Raw genomic sequence first — 19226 nt, 5'->3', positions numbered from 1 at the left:
CATTATAAATCAGGAATGTATTCCAAAACATACCAAATTTTCCAAAAAAAGTTATTACATTACTCTAAAGTGGAGTACTCTGGCTACAATACAAATGAAGAGGTAAGTTCTGTGATTTTCTGCAGATTTAATAGCCAAATATAACTAAATATAGGAAAAAAAAAATAAAAATGATATACACTCACTGTAAGAACTCTTGTTTCAGGGCAGATTTAATTTGCTGTTGCACACTAGCTCCTTGACTTGTGCATGTATGGGATCCTCAGCAATAGTAGAGTGAAAGCACTGGATAAAAAAGTAATTCTAATGCTGAAGGAATGGAAGTCAGAAGCATAAGTATTTTTGTGTGCCGATGATGTGGCACTGGTGGTGAATGAAAAGGGGAAGTTAAAGACATCAGCAGGGTGTCTAGGAACAAATTATGATCAGTGTATTATGAAGAGGAATGTAAGAAGTAAACAGATGGTCTCTAAGAAAGACTTGGATATGGATGCATAATCAGACTGAAAAGGTGTGAACTGCAACAAGTGAATGGCCATTAAGTACTGTACTTTAGAGGTACTGCACTTAATCCACTTCAAAATGAATCTGTTTTAATTATTTCACATCATATTATTATTATTTTCTGCTTAGGACTGCAGCCATCAGAGAATAAGGCTAACCCATGCACTGAGCATTGCCATTTTCTATACTTAAAGAAAAGAGACAAATCAAGACCTCTTAGAATGAAGGCACAATATATCTATCTATTCATTTTCAAACAGATGCCACAATCCTGTAAGGGGTGACCACTTATCTTTATGTCACCAGTAGTTGTTTTACTGGGAGAGGCACTAGCTCTCCACCAACCCACCTGTTGACATGTAGGGAACACATATGGGTTGGTTACATAGTTACCAACCAGTGTTGTAAATTATTTCCTCTTTTTGTTTTTCTCTCCCCTCCTGTGCTAAGGGATCTTTGTATGCAGCATGTGTTAGGAGCGTATTGTAACGATGTATGGTGGTGGGACCTGAACAGTAAATGAAGAGGATATTCGCAGGCTCAAATGTACAGAAATGACATTGATTAGGTGGATGTGCAGTGTGTCCTTGAATGTCAGGCCTGGGAGGACTAGGTTTACAATGGGGGAGCTAAGACGAAGGATAGGACTGCAGTGCATTAGTGTTGTGATGAGGAGAAGTTGACTGAAATGGTTTGGGCATGTGAAGAGGATGAGGGATGACAATTAGGTGCAGAAACTGACAAATGTTAATGTTGCGAGTAGGGTCGCAAGAGGCAGACCGAAAAGACCTGGGATTAGGTCATGGAGTGTGACCTCAGGGATAAGGGACTGAACAGGGAGGCTTCCAAATCTCAAGCATCAGGGAGAGCTGTCATTAGGTGACCAAGGCCAACGCATGCAAGCATGTTGGATCTGTTATACATGAAATGAAACAAAACGAAGTTATGACTGTCCGACAAATTACTGGCATCTCAACTGTGCTTATACTGTCACTTGCAGGATCAAGTAAACAAATGAACAGGTATGTAAACAGTATAGTGTCTTTTTGGATGCACAGTAACATCATCATTATCAACCTAATTTAATTTCTCACATACAGAGATCCGAAGGCTGCTCTTTGCCATCAATGGTAACATGAATCAATGGGGAAAAGACTATTTAAGTACAATCTTCCTCCTTTAAATGCCACAGGAGATATAAGGCTACTTGCAACACAAGTGCTGGGTGGTTAGTATTCCTTTATACTGAAGCTATTTGAAAATGATAAATGACTGGGATATAGCACCAGGCATAGACTGAGACAAACCGTATACTGTACAGTACCCCATACCTATGAGACAAACTTATTAAATCAATACAGTACAGCATGCCCTCATTTAAAAATTAAAAAAAATCCATTGCATAGCAATTTATCATGAACTGAGTTAATTATAACATGGTTTCAATAGGGATATGTTTTGGCCAAGGGTCACCCACCAAATAAAGTCTAAGACCAAGTTTCCAACCCACCTAAACTGGTAGTTATTTCACTTCCCTACACTTCACTTGCTGTTTGAACTCCAACACCACACTATTGTTTCATCATTAATGCTATTACACCCAATAATGATAAGTGCAAATGCAAATGACTGTAAAGCTGCAACATGGAGATCTTATAAGTTAATGTGGCAAATGTACACTGACCAATAAAGCTTTGTATAAGATCATAATCACTGTATAAGAGAAAATTCTATCATAAATTGAAAAAAGGTCCAAACATTTTCATTATTGTATAAGCGATTCATTGCATACTGGTTCATCATATATGAAGGTCTGCTGTACACTCTACCTACCATCCACTCCTTTACTGCCCCATCAGGAACACAAAGGTCTGGGGTCTAGGCTGCTTGGTCCAAACATTTAAGACAGTACCAGTAACTAGGTGCTCACCTGAGTGTTATAATGAGAGAAAAAATTCAAAACACTTTGGGGCACACTTGGTTTGAGCACCTTAAAGGCCTCCTCACACTACAGCCTACACAAGCCATGCTACATATTTGTGCTACGTATCTGTTAACTGCAGCAGAGCTTGTTCAGTGGGGTAACTCATGCCAGAAGCTACAATATGTGACATATGTACATAGTTTCTGGTATGAGTCATCTTAATGTATAAACTCAGCTGCAATTCAAAGACACAGAACACACTATGTAATATGACTAATGTAGCTCTGGGTCTGAGATGGCCTTGAGCCACTAAGCCACCAGGCTTCCATAATGTTATACTGTTAACACCTAATGTAGTAAATAGGTTCCTGGGCAACAAGAAACCATTTGGATTATCACTCAATGCAAAGTCATGAGTGTAATACCATCAAGTGAGTGAATGGTGGGCACCCCAACCTGCCAGTATCAGTACAGATTTGAATGAAATGACTATATAATCCATGTTATGAACATCATTACATTCCTTTTAGGAAAAGTAAAACTTTGATTAATCATTCATTTGTCTACTCATACTTGTACAGCTATCTAGGACTTTTTATCAAGAATGCACCAGCACCAGGATAACGTTGACAAGAGTAGCACATGCAAGGGGTAGGGGAAGGCTTCACATAAAGGGGATCAATAACAATAAACTTTGTGCTACTGAACCCAAAACCAAGAAAATCATATTCCACCATCACTCTCAAGTTACCCTTAACGTTAAGATTCGCTGAGTACTTGGCTGTCCCAGCAGGATTGGAAGCCTGACAAGTGTAAGTTCCACTGTGTCTTGCAGTCACACTCCTTAGCAAAAGTATGGACAGCTTGGAATCAACATTACTGATCAAAAACTCAGGCGATGAATAGAGTGGCATGTTGTCCTTATACCAGGAGATGGTGATAGGACTGTCTCCCGTTGTGACAGTGCAAGACATCTGAATGAGCTGACCTTCTTCCACTTCCTCGGGCACGACAAGTGGTAAAATGTGTGGCACGGCTGATGGAAGGCAAACGATAACAAACTGTTTGTCTAAACCATCTCATGTATAAAAACTGACTCTTCAACTACCGAACTATATCTAACAACAATACATGAGATTCAAGAGTAGGTTTGGCAAAAGAATAAAACTAAAAAAAAAAAAAAAAGTTCAAATCTAGTTCTAGATACAGTAATGCATGCCTGCTAACAATATACTATAAAAACATGCACAAACAGTCTCTAATCTAACAAATGACCTAATAATGAAATCAATACACACAATGTCAATACCCAGTAACTTTTATATATACCCTTGACATTAAGATGAGCTGAATATTCTGATCTGCCAACAGGATTAATGGCCAGGCATGTGTATTTGCCCCTGTGTTGACCTTTGACTCTCTTCAGCAAGAGCATGCTGAGCTGGGTATCTACATTACTGATTTTATAATCAGGTGATGATATGAGAGGCATATCATCCTTGTACCACTGCAAGGTCATAGGCTCATCTCCTTGGCTGACTGCACATGATACCTGCACAAGCTGTCCTGCTTCTACATCTTCTCGGAATGTGAAGGGCAGAATCTTTGGGGTCACTGATGGACAAATTAAAAGGTGGGAAAGATGTCAACTTCCAAGAGAAAAAAATACTGCATGGCAAATGGCCGTGAGGTGAGCACAACAAATATACAGCTATCTAAAAAAAACAGATCTCCACTTGCAGAGGTTTGGGTAGCATGACTTTGCAATATTGTGGTCCACGATTTATAACCATTTTTCTTCTCAAACAAAAAGTACTTACTAATCGTAGTTCCATACATTCAAGTCTCACGAGATGCGTTAATAAATCTCCTATTATTCTTTTATTTCCACAGCAAACGTCAAATAAAGTGCTATGATGCTTCAGATATGGCCTGTATATGAAGTGTGTTCAAAAAGTACTGTATCCAGAATGATGTCACCACATGAGGTGCATGGCTCTTACAGCTTTTTGAGTCCAGGTGCTTTCAGAGAAGGTCCCTTCTACAGTTACATACATCGACCGTTGTTGCTGTCGCTGTTGGAAACAGTTTGTAAAGTCCTCTTTTGGGATATCCAACAATGTTCTCTCAAGAGCATGCTTACTGTTACTGACAGCATCAAATCAGTGTTGTTTCAGAACTTCCTTGAGCTTTGGAGCACAAGGGGTGGTACATGAAGCCAGATCTGGAGAAGACAGAGGCTGCTGCAGCTGTGGTATTCCACCTCTAACCAAAAACTGCTGCAGAGTTGTGACGTGTGAACAGGTGCACTGTCATAGTGCAGCACCCAATTGCCACTCCATCATTTTTGGATCTTATAGCAACTTTTATGTAAATATGGAACACCGCAACTGCTACAGTCTCCATATTCCCTCCTTGTAACAGTGTTTTGTTCTCAAAGCTCAAGACCGTTCTGAAATTACACCAATTTGAGGCTGCCAAGGAAAATTAATACATTTTGACAAGGATGATGTACAATACCCTGAAAGATGATTCCAAAAACTGCTTCCAACAGTGGCAACAATGATGGGTGACATAAGTAGCTGCAGAGGGGAACTACTCTGCAGGAAACTAGACTCAGAAACTTTTAAGTACCATGCTCTTTGTGTACTGACATCAGTCCAGACACTTCCTGAAAATATCTTGTACATGACAGACAATATTTTTGCTGAATGCAAAAGTTTTGTATTAATGAAAGATGAAATGACTGATAAAGGGAGGATCATGTAAGCCATACATTTTCTTACTGGTTATTCTATGTTCAATACTGCATTAGGATGCTCAAAATATACTTTATGTATCTCTAATACATGATGTAGTGCCTATAAGATTGCAAATGCCTGAGTTGAAAAGAACCTCAAGCCCAGTCTGAATTTCCTATAATTTGAGTTTCATATGCTGTACAAACTTCTTGCTTAAAAAACGCTTTTCCAAATAGAGATTTGACTGCACTTAACACGAAACAAATTAATGTAATTTACAATACAATACAGTACTTGTGTTCTTTAGATATTACCAAAATATTGCACTTTTCAGCAGCAAATGAAACAAACTGCACCATTTGTCAGGGTCAACAAAGAGTAAAAACCAGCAAACATTACCAAACTAATGCTGTGTCAATGAAATTAGAAAAAAAAAAGTTTTCCTTCAAGTACATTGAATGTACACAATACAAAACAGTTGACTGATCCTAAGGTCTCTCTGTTTTTTCACCAAAACAGCATATCGACATCAGTTTGATGCAGAAAGTGTCATATGTATAATATATATATATATATATATATATTCATTCATTGCCAGACTCCATGTATCCCAAACGGGGTGGCCAAGGGCTTAGAGTTAATTGTTTTACAGGGAGGGGCACTAATCCTCCACCAACCCCACTTGACACGTAGGGAGAACGTTATGCCAACAGCATCTGGTGTTCCCAGGTGGTCACTCATCCAAGTACTAACCAGACCCAACATTGCTTAACTTCGCTGATCAGACGGGAAGCGGTGTACTCAACGTGGTATGGCCGTTGTACATATATATATATACTGTACATATATATATATACTGTATATATATATATATATATATATATACTTATATATATATATATATATATACTTGTATATATATATAATTTATTTATTTGTTTCCTCCTGGATGCTCTCCCTTGCGAAGGGCCCATGGCAAATCTTGAGGTTTCAATCTTTACACATATCACTGATACCCTCGGTCACTTGTCTTCCTTGCACAGACACTTTTAGAAAAATCTTATGGTCTTTCACTGTTAACAGTACTACCTAACTCATATTCATACACTGTCAATGTCACTCTATCTTCTTGCATTCTGTGCACATGTCCTTAACACCTGCATGTGTCTCTTCAGTCATTCAATCATACCATGCTGCATACTTCCTGCTTGAATACAGTATACTGAAAATTGGCATATACCATAATGCTGCTCATTCCATCTAAATCTCTTACTACAATTACTGGCCTGCAGATACTCAACTGCTTGAATTTCCAACATTACTTCCTCAGCTAATGCTGATGTCTCATATCCATAATATTTTATTTGACACAAGGCTTTCATAACTTCCCATTTTAAAAATTCCCATTTCAGAAACTTATGTTTCTAAGTCACTTATCTTCCCTTGTGTTCTCTTTTAAAAGACCATCCATACTTGTCTAGTCTAGTTTTCTTTTATGAGGTCCTGACGATCTTTCACAGCAAACATGTAGAGAACCTGAACAGGTTGTGGTCACTATCGGTACCTCCCAGTGATTCACCAACAGACAAGCTGGTAACATTTTTATCTTCTGTAGTGAATACGAGGTCTTGGAAGCTATAGCCTCTAGCTAGTTTGTTTATCCACTGGAACAAAATAATCTGGTCATCAAAGTCTACAAGATGCCTACCTTCAGCATCTGCTGTTCTGTGATCCCAGTTTATGTGACAATAGATGCCACAAAGAATTACAGATGTTTTACCACTAACTGTGCTGCTCAGTTTTCTGTACATATCTCCATTCTTGTTGGCAAGCTGACATGGAGGCCTGAATACAAGAACTAACTTATACACAGCACTGGGTAAATGCAGGTCCATACCTACCATTTTGTGGTCCACTCTGACCTGATTTTACAGACAAAAGGATTTAAGTTGTCATTGATATTCATTATAATCCCACCCCCTTCTTGTGTAGTAGTCTTTATGATACATTTTGTAACTAGATATTTCAAACTCCCCAACATAATCCCTACTATCACTATGAATCCCTGATTCTATAATGGCTACAATGGCGAAATGTTCTGCAGCCATGAGTGCCTGAGTTCTGGGAATTTGTTTCCAACTGACCATGCACTGAACAAAACTACAGTAAACTCTCAATTATCCAGCCAAACCCTACACCGGTTAAAGCAAAATGCCAGATATTGCATAGTACCCCCCCCCCCCATTGGCTCAATATTCAGCGTCCAGTCAGGTATTGTTTTACTATCCATCTCGACCCTCTATCCTAAAAACTTTCTTACAATATTACCCATGAGTAGAATATTAAAATCAGGCACAAAATACAATACAGTATTGATAATGTACACTCATGAGCATTAATTTCTGCTCAGGGAAGAGGGGAGGGGGTGGGCAAAACAAGCTCCACCCGCCTCTACCCCAGCTCCCAACCCTCCTGTATACCCCTACCCTCCCAGCTGACATTCTTAACTGGCAGTTGCATATCAAGCTGACTTCATACTTAAAACTCTTGGCCACATTACTATTACACAAACATAAAACACTAGGACTTGTAAAAATATATAACCATCAACACGCTGCAGCAAGAAATTAATGCATTATACCGTTGAGACAACGACAATACCGTAAACACAGCCACCCCAGGCCCCATGCATTGGGCTTGCTGTTGATTTTGTACACAAACACACACACACACACTCAGTGTTGGCGCCAGTAATGTTCCTAATTTACGTAAATGATATGGTAGATGGAGTGAACACTTATGCAAGTCTGTTTGCTGATGATGTAAAGATCTTGAGGAAGATAGAGGTTGAGGAGGATTGTAAAATACTGCAGGAGGATTTGGATAGGATACACAATTGGAGCCGGACGTGGGAAATGAAATTTAATGTAAAGAAATGTAAAATATTGGAAATGGGTAAAAGTACCAGGAGACCATCACTGAATTATTTTTTGGGTAATGAATTAATTACAAAAAGGAGAGAAGAGAAAGATTTGGGAGTGCTGGTCCAAGATAGTTTGTCACCAGAAAAGCACATTAACAAGATAGTTGGAGAGACTTATAAGCTCTTGACTAACATAAGAGTAGCATTTCATTATATGGATGAGGAAATGATGAAAAAATTGATAGTGGCCATGATCCGCCCCAGGTTAGAATATGCAGCAGTAGTGTGGTCCCCACACAACAAGAAAGATATAAACAAGATTGAGAGAATACAAAGAACAGCAACCAAGATGGTCCCCAGTCTGACAGACCTGTCATACAGAGAGAGGCTGGAAAAACTGGATTTGCCTTCGTTAGAGGAAAGGAGAAAGCGGGGAGACATGATTGCGGTGTTCAGGACCATGGTGGGAGTAGATAAAATTGACAAAGAGGATCTGTTTGTATGGGATAAGAAAGCAACAAGAGGACATGGAATGAAACTGAAAAAGTCAAGCTGCTTGAAGGATATCAAGAAATATAGCTTTCCTTACAGAAGTATAGACTTATGGATTAGCCTGGACAAAGAGATCATCCAGTCTAAAAACTTAAACGAGTTTAAAGTTAAATTCGACTTATTGAGAAACAGCGACGGAAACCTAAGTGCATAGTACATTCCGGGTATATCACAATTAGGTATACTAGGTAAATACTTAAATATTTGGAACGACTTAGACAAAGAGGTGGTGCATGAGAAAAACATTCATGTGTGTAAAGGTAGACTTGATAAATGCGGATATGGAGACAGGACAACACGAGCACTGCTCAATTCCTGTATACTACAAATAGGTAAATACAAATAGGTAAATACACTGAAGGAGAAAGGGAGAGAGGGACATAAAAAACAATGCAAAAGACTGAAAGTGGCATAATTATGCTAATGAGGATGGTTTAACCTCAGCAAGGATAGAAACACAATATCTTGAGGGTAAATGAGCCAGATATCATGTGCTTCGTTGAGACCATGCTGAGATGGAATATTGAAATCCAAATGGGTGATGGGAAATACAAAATACGGAGAAGAGATAGAAAAGAAAAAACAGGAGGAGTGATGACAGCAGTGAAAAACAGCCTAAATGTGGATAGTGTGGAACTGGGAGAAGGTATGGCTGAAATGATAAATATGGTAATAGAAACTGGAGGAAAAGGCAAGACAGACATCACAGTAGCATATGGCCCCACCAAGACAAGGGCATGGAATGAGGAGGAATATTAGGAGATGTTGGACATGGCCAGATACCTATAGAATGTGACTGAGAAAAGCAACAACATAATCCTGATGGGGGACTTCAATTGTAGAGTGGTAAACTGGGAGGAGTGGGACTCAGGAAGTAGTGAAGAGTCATAGGGCAGGATACATATTAAATGTAACAATGGACAATGTAATGACCCTGTGGGTCAAAGAAAAGACAGGATTTAGGGGGATGACACACCAGCAAGACTAGATTTAATTCTAACCAAAGAACTTGATGCAACTGAATCTCTGAAATATCTGTGTCCTATAGGAGAAAGTGATCATGTGGTGATAGACTTCAAAACAATTGAAGGAAATGAAGAGACAAGAGATGAACTATACAGGCATGGAAGATACAACTTTGGGAAAGCAAACTCTATAGGATTGAGAAAATTTTTTGAAGAAATAGATTGGCGAGAATTCTGGGAAACAAGGGAGATAAAGAAGTGGAATATCTTTCTAGACTTGTATAATACGGTGTGTAAGAGTATGTGCCAAAAGCTAGTGGGAAAGAGAACTGGAAAAATGACTGGTTCAACAAAAGGTGTATGATTGCAAAAAGAAGAAAAGGATAAGGCATGGAACAAATTGAATGATAGAAAAAAGGAAAAATATAAAAGAACTAGAAATGAATATACAAGAACATGCAGAGAGGAAGAATGGAACTTTGAAAAAGGTATAGCTGACAAATGTATGGAAGAACCTAAACTGTTTTACAGGTCTGTTAATGGCTAACTGAAACAAAAGGGAGGAATCAATAAGCTGAAAGTAGAAGGAAATGTCTATAAAGATGCAGTTATGCAAGCTGAAATAATGATCAAATGCTTCCAATCAGTCTTCACTAGAGAAAGTGAATTTGTGGAGGAGAAGGGAGTAACTAGAAATGTTGTGTTAAAAGATGTAAAGGTTGAAGTGCAAGAATTATACAAATTACTGGAAACTCAAGATATGAGGAGGGCCCAAGGACCAGATGGGATCTCTAATTAGACACCAGAGGAGTGCAGAGAACAAATGGCAGATAAGAATCACAATTTAATTGTGTGTTCTCTGGAAGAAGGGAAAGTGTCTCGGGAATGGAAGAGGGCCAATGTGGTACCAATTTATAACAGAGAGAACAAGGAAGAACCTCTGAATTAATGACCAGTGTCCCTGACAAGCATGGTTGCAAAACTGCATGAGTATCCTGAAAGACAGATGGATAAAATATCTGGAGGAGATGGACATTTCGGCAGAAAATCAGTTTGGATTCAGAAGTGGAAGGTCGTGTGTTTCCAACTTATTAGCTTTTTCTCATGGGTGAAGGACACACTACAGAAGAGAGATAGCTGGATGGATTGTAAGTATACAGATTTGGAGAAAGCTTTTGACAAGGTACCCTACAAGCGACTGATGTGGAAACTGGAACACATAGGAGGACTGACGGGAACCTCTTAGGGTGGATGAGAGACTTCTTGAGAGACTGACAAATGAGAATAGTAATAAAAGACAGGATGTCTGGATGCAGGCAAGTAACGAGTGGAGTCCCACAGGGCTCGATGTTAGTGCCTGAAATGTTCCTGATTTAAGTAAACAATATGGTAGATGGAATGAACAGTTATGTAAGTCTGTCTGCTGACGATGTGAAGATCATGAGGAGAGTAGAAGCTCAAGAAAACTGTAAAATGATAAAGGAGGACTTGGATAGGATTCATGACTGGAGCTGGATGTGGGAAATGAAATTCAATGCAAAAAAATGTAAACTATTGGAAACGGGTAAAAGTACCAAGAGACCATCACTGAATTATTTGATGGGTAATGAACTAATCACAAAAGCGAGACAAGAGAAGGACTCGGGAGTGCTGGTCCAGGATAATTTGTCATCTGAAAAACACGTTTAGAAGATAAAGAGATGTATAATCTCTTGACTAACATAAGAATAGCATTTCATTACATGAATGAGATGATTCCATGACCTGGCCCAGGTTGGAATATGCGTCAATAGTGTGGTCCCCACATAAAAAGAAAGATATAAACAACATCGAGAGAATACAAAGAATAGAAACCAAGATAGTACTTAGCCAGGCAGATCTGTCATACAAGGAATGACTGGAAAAACTAGACCTGCCTTCCTTAGAAGAAAGGAGAGAGAGGGGCAACATGATTACAGTGTTCAAGGCCAGGATGGAAGTAGGAAAAATTGACAAAGAAGATCTCTTTGTATGGGATGGGAGAGTAACAAGAGGAAACAGAATGAAATTGAAAAAGCCAAGTTGCTTGAAGGATATCAAGTAATATAGTTTTCCATATAGATGCACAAACCTGTGGAATAGCCTGGACAAAGAGATCATTCAGTCTAAATACTTAAACGAGTTCAGTGCAAAATTTGACTCATCAAGAATCAGAGACGGGACCCCACGAGCGTAACTATATCTATCTATCTATTGCCAGACACCATAATCCTGTAAGGGGTGGCCATTTGACTTTGAGTTATTGGTTTTACAGGGAGGGGCACTAACCCTCCACCAACCCACGTGTTGACACGTAGGGAGCACGTATGGGGCTGGTTATATGGTTGCCACCCAGCGTTGTAAATGGTTTCTTGGCTTACACGAAACCACATTTCCTGTATACCACAACTAGGTAAACACAACTAGGTAAATACACATACGTGCAGACACAGACAAAGACACACACACATCTCTCTCTCTCTCTCTTTCTCTGCATATACATTGGTTTGTCTGTCACACACACACATCTCTCTCTCTCTCTCTTTCTCTGCATATACATTGGTTTGTCTGTCACTCATTTTTAATGTTACTGCCTGTCTGTGATGCTAACTCTTTATCTGTTGCTGTCTCTATTGCAGTCTTTGTCTCTCTGTCTGTTGCCACACACATAGACACACACACACACACACACACACACACACACACACACACATGCAGAGAGAGAGAAAGAGAGAGAGAGAGAGAGAGAGAGTGCATGTACACGGATGAGTGGGTGTGTGCTTCTCTGCACATGTGTATGCCTGTGTGCATAAGCTTGCATGTCAGCATGCATGCGTGCGAGTTTATCTATATGTGTGTGTGTGTGTATTACCTAGTTGTGATATACAGGAAATGAGCAATGCTAATGGGGTCCCATCTTTGTTTCGATGTCAAATTTTGCACTGAATTTGTTTAAGTTTTTAGACTGGACAATCTCTTTGTCCAGGCTATGCCACAGGTCTATGCATCTATATGGAAATGTATATTTCTTGATATCCTTCAAGTAATTTGGCATTTTTAGTTTAATTCTGTGCCCTCTTGTTACTCTCCTATCCCATACAAACAGATCTTCTCTGTCAATTTTTTCTACTCCCATCCTGGCTCTGAACATTACAATCATGTCACTCCTCTCTCTTCTTTCTTCCAAAGAAGGCAGGTCTAGTCTTTCCAGCCTTTCCCTATACGACAGATCTGCCAAGCTAGGTACCATCTTGGTTGCTGTTCTTTGTATTGTCTTCTCTCAAATTTGTTTATATCTTTCTTTTTATGTGGGGACCACACTACTGTCGCATATTCCAACCTGGGGCAGATCATGGCCACCATCAATTTTTTCATAATCTCCTCATCCATGTAATAAAATGCTATTGTTATGTTAGTCAAGAGATTATACGTCTCTCTAACTATCTTGTTAATGTGTTTTTCAAGTGACAAATTATCCTGGATCTCTCGCTTTTGTGATTGTTCATTACCCATAAAATAATTTAGTGACAGTCTCTTGGTACTTTTACCCATTTCTGATAGCCCATCTATCTATCTATATATTGCCAGATGCCTCAATCACGTTTGGGGTGGCCACAAACAAATCGCCTCCATGCCGCCCAGTCCCCCGCCATTTCACTACCTAGCTCCCATCTCACACCCCCCTCTCTCATATACCTCTCCACCCCATCCCTCCATCTCATCCTTGGCCTCCCCCTCCCTCTCCCCCCCTCCACCTCACTCACATACACTTTCCTTGCCAGTCTTTCACCCTCCATTCTCTCTACATGGCCAAACCACCTCAGTGTATTCCTCCTAATGCTTCCTATCACATCCACATCCACACCACAACGCTCCTTTATATCCTCATTTGTCAGCCTGTCTCTCCATGTGACTCCACAGGCTCCTCTTAAATAACTCATTTCCACTGCTGTCACTCCTGACTTGTGTCCTTCCAACAACGTCCAAGCTTCACTTCCATACGTTAGAGTTGGTATCACAATACTGTCATGTAGTAACTTTTTCACTTCCATGCTCACTTCCCTGTTTCTTATCACTGCTTTCAAGGGACCAGCAATCTTTCTTCCCTGCTGTACCCTTTCAAGCACTTCACCCTCCAAACCTCCATCCTTACTCATCACACTACCCAAGTACTTAAACGTACTCACATTTTCCAATTCCTCACTATCCAACGTCGCTGTACATTCACTGTCTTCACCTCTCTCAAAGACTATCACTTTACTCTTCCCTACATTCACCTTTAGATTCCGTTTCTTACACACTCTCCCAAACTTATCCACCAAGCCTTGCAGCTCTCCCTCGTCTTTACTCAACAACACAGTATCATCTGCAAACAACAGTACAGGGAGTTTCCAAACACTATCCTCTCTCACCAGGGCCACTCCAATATCCGTTACCCTACCTTGTATCTCTTTTACTACCCCATCCATGTACAGACTGAACAACCATGGAGACATGACACATCCCTGTTTCAACCCAACCTTCAATGAGAAAAATTCACTCAGTTCACCATCCACACGCACTGCAGCCTTAGCACCATCATACATACTCTTCACAGCATTCAGCAACTTCCCATCTACTCCATATATTCTTAATACTTTCCACAATCCTTGTTTATCCACCCTGTCATATGCTTTCTCCAAATCCATGAAAGCCGCATACAACTTCTTTCCCTTCTCTAGAAACTTTTCCACTAAAGATCTAAGAATGAATATCTGATCTACACATCCTCTACCCTTCCTAAAGCCTCCCTGTTCTTGTCCAACTAATTCCTCTGTTCTTTCTCTAACTCTGTCAATAAGTACCCTACCATACACTTTTCCTATTATACTAAGAAGACAAATGCCCCTGTGATTACCACACTCTTCTTTTTCCCCTCTTCCTTTGTACAAGGGAATAATTATATCTGACTTCCAATCCTCCGGGACTCTACCTTCCTCCCAGGCCAATCTGCACATCTTCCACATCCATTCTACTGCTACCTCTCCCCAATGCTTCAGCATTTCACCACACACTTTGTCAATTCCTGGGGCTTTCCCCAATTTAACTTTCTTCATTGCTTTCACAACTTCTATCCTACTGATTTCTTCCTGTATTCTCACCTCCCTCCTTCTCCCAGCCATTCCCCAGCCACTTATACTCGCATTACTTCCATCCTCTATGTTCAACAATTCCGTAAATCTCTCCATCTGCTCCCTTTTTCTCCCTTCTCCACTAGTAATCTACCATTTTTATCTTTCACTCCCCTGCTAACTTCATTTCCACCTTGTATTACTCTCTTCACCTCTATCCAGAACATTTTCTTACAGTCCCTCCACTTTACACTCAAATTCCTTCCAAATTCCTCATCCACTCTTTTCTTACTCTCTCTTACTAATCTTTTCACCTCTCTCTTCCTTTCTACATATAACTCTTTCTTCCGCCTCTCTGCTTCATCCACGCCCCTATTTCTCATCCATTCATTTAATGCTTTCTTCTTTTGTGCCACAGCCTGTCTCACCTCTTCATTCCACCATGCTGTTCCTTGCACCCCCCTCCGTCTTCTCTTCATCCCACACACCACATTAAATGCTGCACATATTTCTTCAGTGAATATCCTGCACACACCTTCCACGTCCCCCATCTGCTCCAGTTCATATTTGGCCAGTCGTTCCTCCACTTCTCTCTTATATTCTACCTTTTTCTCATCCTCTTGGAACCTTTCCACTCTCCTTGCAAATACTCCTTCTTCCCGTCCTTCCCTTCTTCTATATCTCCATCTCATTTGGATCTTGATTCTGGCCACCACCAAGTAGTGGTCAGAAAGTCCACTCCTCCGACTCCTACAAGCTCTTGCATCCATTACACATCTTCGCATCCTTTCATCCACACACAATCAATCATCGCCTTCCTTTCATTCAGTTCACCACCCCCCCTTCTCATCACTCGCCATGTATACCTGTGGATCATTTTATGCCTGAAGACAGTATTGGCTATCACCAACCCGCTCCCAGCACAAATGTCCACTAATGCACTGCCATTCCCATCTATTTCAGCAGGCACACCCCAGTACCAACTACTCCATCCACCTTCACGTTCCCTACTTTACTATTCATATCACCGATCAAAAACAGTCTCTCATTCCTTCCAAACTTTTCCATGCACACTTTCACGTTTGTCCAGAACTTTCTCTCACTCTGCAGTACTGTATTATGTTACATAATGCATTGTTTTACATTCTCACAGCAAGGTAATGGGAAAAGCAAGTGCGATAAAGTTTTGGCTCCCGGGTGGACACTGCAGCTGCTCCATTCAGGGTGCACAGTGCCATCACATGTAGGTTCCTCTGCAAGCTTACAATTAAGGTTAATAATGAAATGATCAAGATAACATGAGAGGGTTAAAATTAATAACATAATATGATAATGATTATCTGATCAAGAACATGTCATGAGGAACTAAAACATGACTAACTGGTGAACTTAAGGAAAAAGAAAATATATTTCAGACATTAGCATTAGGCATTTCTTTTAAATGGAGAAAAAAGGAGCTGATGGCTGAAACACTGCAAAACTCATTCCTTTCAAACAACAGCCAACATAAGAATGTCAAACTCAAGATGTGTCCAACTCCATGCCTGGACATGTACAAAAATCCTGGAGTTCATGGGCAGAAGGAAAGACAGACTGAAGAAGCTGCACCAGTGCAGACCACCAATATACAAGAAGCAATGAATACAACAATAAGCTCTTGCATCAAAGAGGTGGATGAAAAAGTACTATGAGTGTGTAGAGAGAGGGGTGTTGCATGTCTTCTATAATGAAAGAAACATACAGGCAGAGATGAGAACAAAGTGTCTAGTACAAAGCAACAGCAAAGATGTCTCCAATAGGATACCTATTTTTTAGCCAGTAGGGTACTGAGACTTAACTGCAGTATCTTTAGGTGAAAAATTTTAACTGGTGTAGAGACAAATTCATGAAAAACAGGGATAGTGTATATAAAAAGTTATTAATTTCTGAATTAATTCTAATGGTGACAACATAGTAAGTGTAACACAGACATACACTTTGGCCCAATGTATAAATGAATTTGAAACCCATAAAACTTTTCCGGGGAAGATCAGTAATATTACGAGAAGTAATAGTAGAAATAACACTTCCTATCAAAATACATATCAATGATATTAACCACAGTCTCTGTGTCTAAGATCCAAGGATGGAGAGTGGTAAAAAGGGCTCACCATTCATTCATCATCCAATCCTACGTTGCTCTATGAGGAGCGTAAAAGCCCGGGGGTAGGCAAGTTGGTCTTCACATTTAAGATGAGAGTAACAAGCCTCAATCATCCATGAGTGGCATTACGTTAACAATAAACCCCAACCACCCTTTGGATATTAACCTACACAGGTTCAATCTGATTGAAACGCCTTAATTACCCACTAAACCACCAGGCGCCATAATGCGGTTTTGTGGTTACCACCCAGCGTAGTAAATGGTTTCCTGGTGTACAGGAAACCATTTGGCTTGTCACTCAGTGTACAGTCACCCACAAGCAGAAGGAAGAGGAAAGAATGAAGGAAAGAAAGATAGAAGAGGGAGTGTAAAGTCACTAGTAGGGAGGAGGATAAGGAAAAAATGATGGAAAGAAAGACACAAGAGGATGGAAGGAAAGAAGGATGAAGGAGAGGAAAGGGCAGACAACCAAGAGCAACACTACATCGAGTGAGTGGATGGTGAGTGACCCCACCATATCATAGTTTCCCCCACAAGTTATGAACATCTACATCCTGTACCATACTCCACATTATCTGGGGGGCCATAACACCTTCCATTCATCATATCCTTAGATACTGTAGATGTAGGTTAAGTAATACGGACATGGAAGGAGATTGGAAGTGAAAGAAATTCGTTTTGTTTCGTTCATTCGTTTCATTTTTGAAGGCTCCAACATGTTTGCATGCATCAGCCTTGGTCACCTAATGGCTGCTCTCCATGCTACTCAATCTCTGGCAGCTTCCCTATTCAGTCCCTTATCCCTGAGGTCACACTCAATGACCTCGTCCCATGTCCTTTTTGGTCTACCTCTCGCAAACCTACCCCTAACATTAACACTTCTCACTTTCTACACCCAATTATTATCCTCCATTCTCTCCACATGCCAAAATCATCACCATCTACCTCTCCTCATCACAACACCAATACACTCCAGTCCCATCCTACCCCTCAACTCTTCCATCGTAAACCTAGCACTCCAAGGCCTCGACCTCAGGGATGCACTTCACATCCACCTAATCATTGCTATTTCTGTACTTTTAAGCCTGTGAATATCCTCTTCCTTTACCACGCAGGTCTCACTACCATACAGCATTACACTCCTAACACATGCTGCATACAAAGATCCTTTAGCACGGAGGGAGAGCCCTCTCAATGTCACGAGAGGAAACAGCTCCCTGAGCTTCTTCCAGACATTTCTCACTCTAGCCACAGATCTAGTTCCAGCCCCACCTCCAGCACATAACATGTCCCCCAAACAACAAAACTCTTCCACACACTCAAAAGGCTCACCGGCAAGTTCAATCCTTGCATGCCTGACAATCTCCACCTGCTCTCCCCAGCACACCACACACATGAAATCAGGATTATCTCACAGTCTACCTCTAATACCACTACATCTCTTATGCACCCACTTATCACACACATTGCACAAGATGGATTTACTGGTACTTCCCACGCCCTTGTGGCAAATCGCACATGGCCACTCTCCCTCGTCTTTGACAGTATTGCCACCAGCCCTAGATACCATCACTTTTGTTTTATTTGCATTTACTCTTAAGTCCTTGTGACCCATACCATCTCTCCACTTACTAAATTTTTCCTCTGCCTCCCTTTCATTCTATGCAATTAACACCAAATCATCAGCATAGCACCTGTCTAGCAACAAACACTCATCCCTTTTCTGTCCAACTCTCTAATGCCAGTTAACCATTACTCCCAGTCCTTCATTTATGCAACAGGTTAACTCTGGAACTGTCTCCCTCTGTCTGTATTTCCTACTTCCTATGATCTCTAGTCTTTCAAATGCAGTGTGTCCAGGCATCTCGAAATGAATGGAGCTTGAATTTTGCTCTCTTTTGTACTGTTTTTGCTTTTTTCTTGGAAGGAACTGTTTTGCGGGCTCCTAGCCTTTGGTTCCTTCTTCCTCGCATTAAAAAAAAAAAAAAAAAAAAAAAAAAAAAAAAAAAAAATCTCCCATGGGAGTCCATTTCTGAAGTCATGTGAGAGGGCTTCAAGTACCATGATAAACAACAAGGGGCTCAAAACTGACCCCTGGTGCAAACCAACATCCACAGAAAACTCATCACTCAAATGTCCATTCACCCTTACCTGGGTGCAAGCAACCACTTTCATGGCCATAACCACCCTAACCAGACACTCCTTGAACCTGAGCTTTCTCATTCCCTGCTTCACTGCCTTGCTAGGGACTCTGTCAAAGGCCTTCTCCAAATCAACAAGAAAGTACAGTTCCATTTTCTTTCCTATGTATTTTTCCTGAAGCTGTTGAACAATGAATATGGCAA

General features: G+C 40.4%; 1 protein-coding gene and 1 non-coding gene across 2 annotated transcripts in view; both read right to left on the bottom strand.

Moving 5' to 3' along the window:
* Window positions 1-19226, bottom strand: part of Dscam1 (Down syndrome cell adhesion molecule 1) — an 829655-nt gene that overhangs the window by 244123 nt on the left and 566306 nt on the right. The gene's annotated exons all lie outside the window — the stretch shown is intronic.
* LOC145393942 (5S ribosomal RNA) lies at window positions 5874-5992 on the bottom strand. The gene has a single exon (XR_013896293.1). It is a non-coding gene; the product is annotated as a 5S ribosomal RNA (ribosomal RNA).

This window comes from Coenobita brevimanus, chromosome 25 (genome assembly GCF_032717465.1).
Source record: "Coenobita brevimanus isolate Jiangsu-jjx chromosome 25, ASM3271746v2, whole genome shotgun sequence".
Taxonomy (NCBI): Eukaryota; Metazoa; Arthropoda; class Malacostraca; order Decapoda; family Coenobitidae; genus Coenobita; species Coenobita brevimanus.
This window is presented reverse-complemented; position numbering and strand designations above follow the sequence as displayed.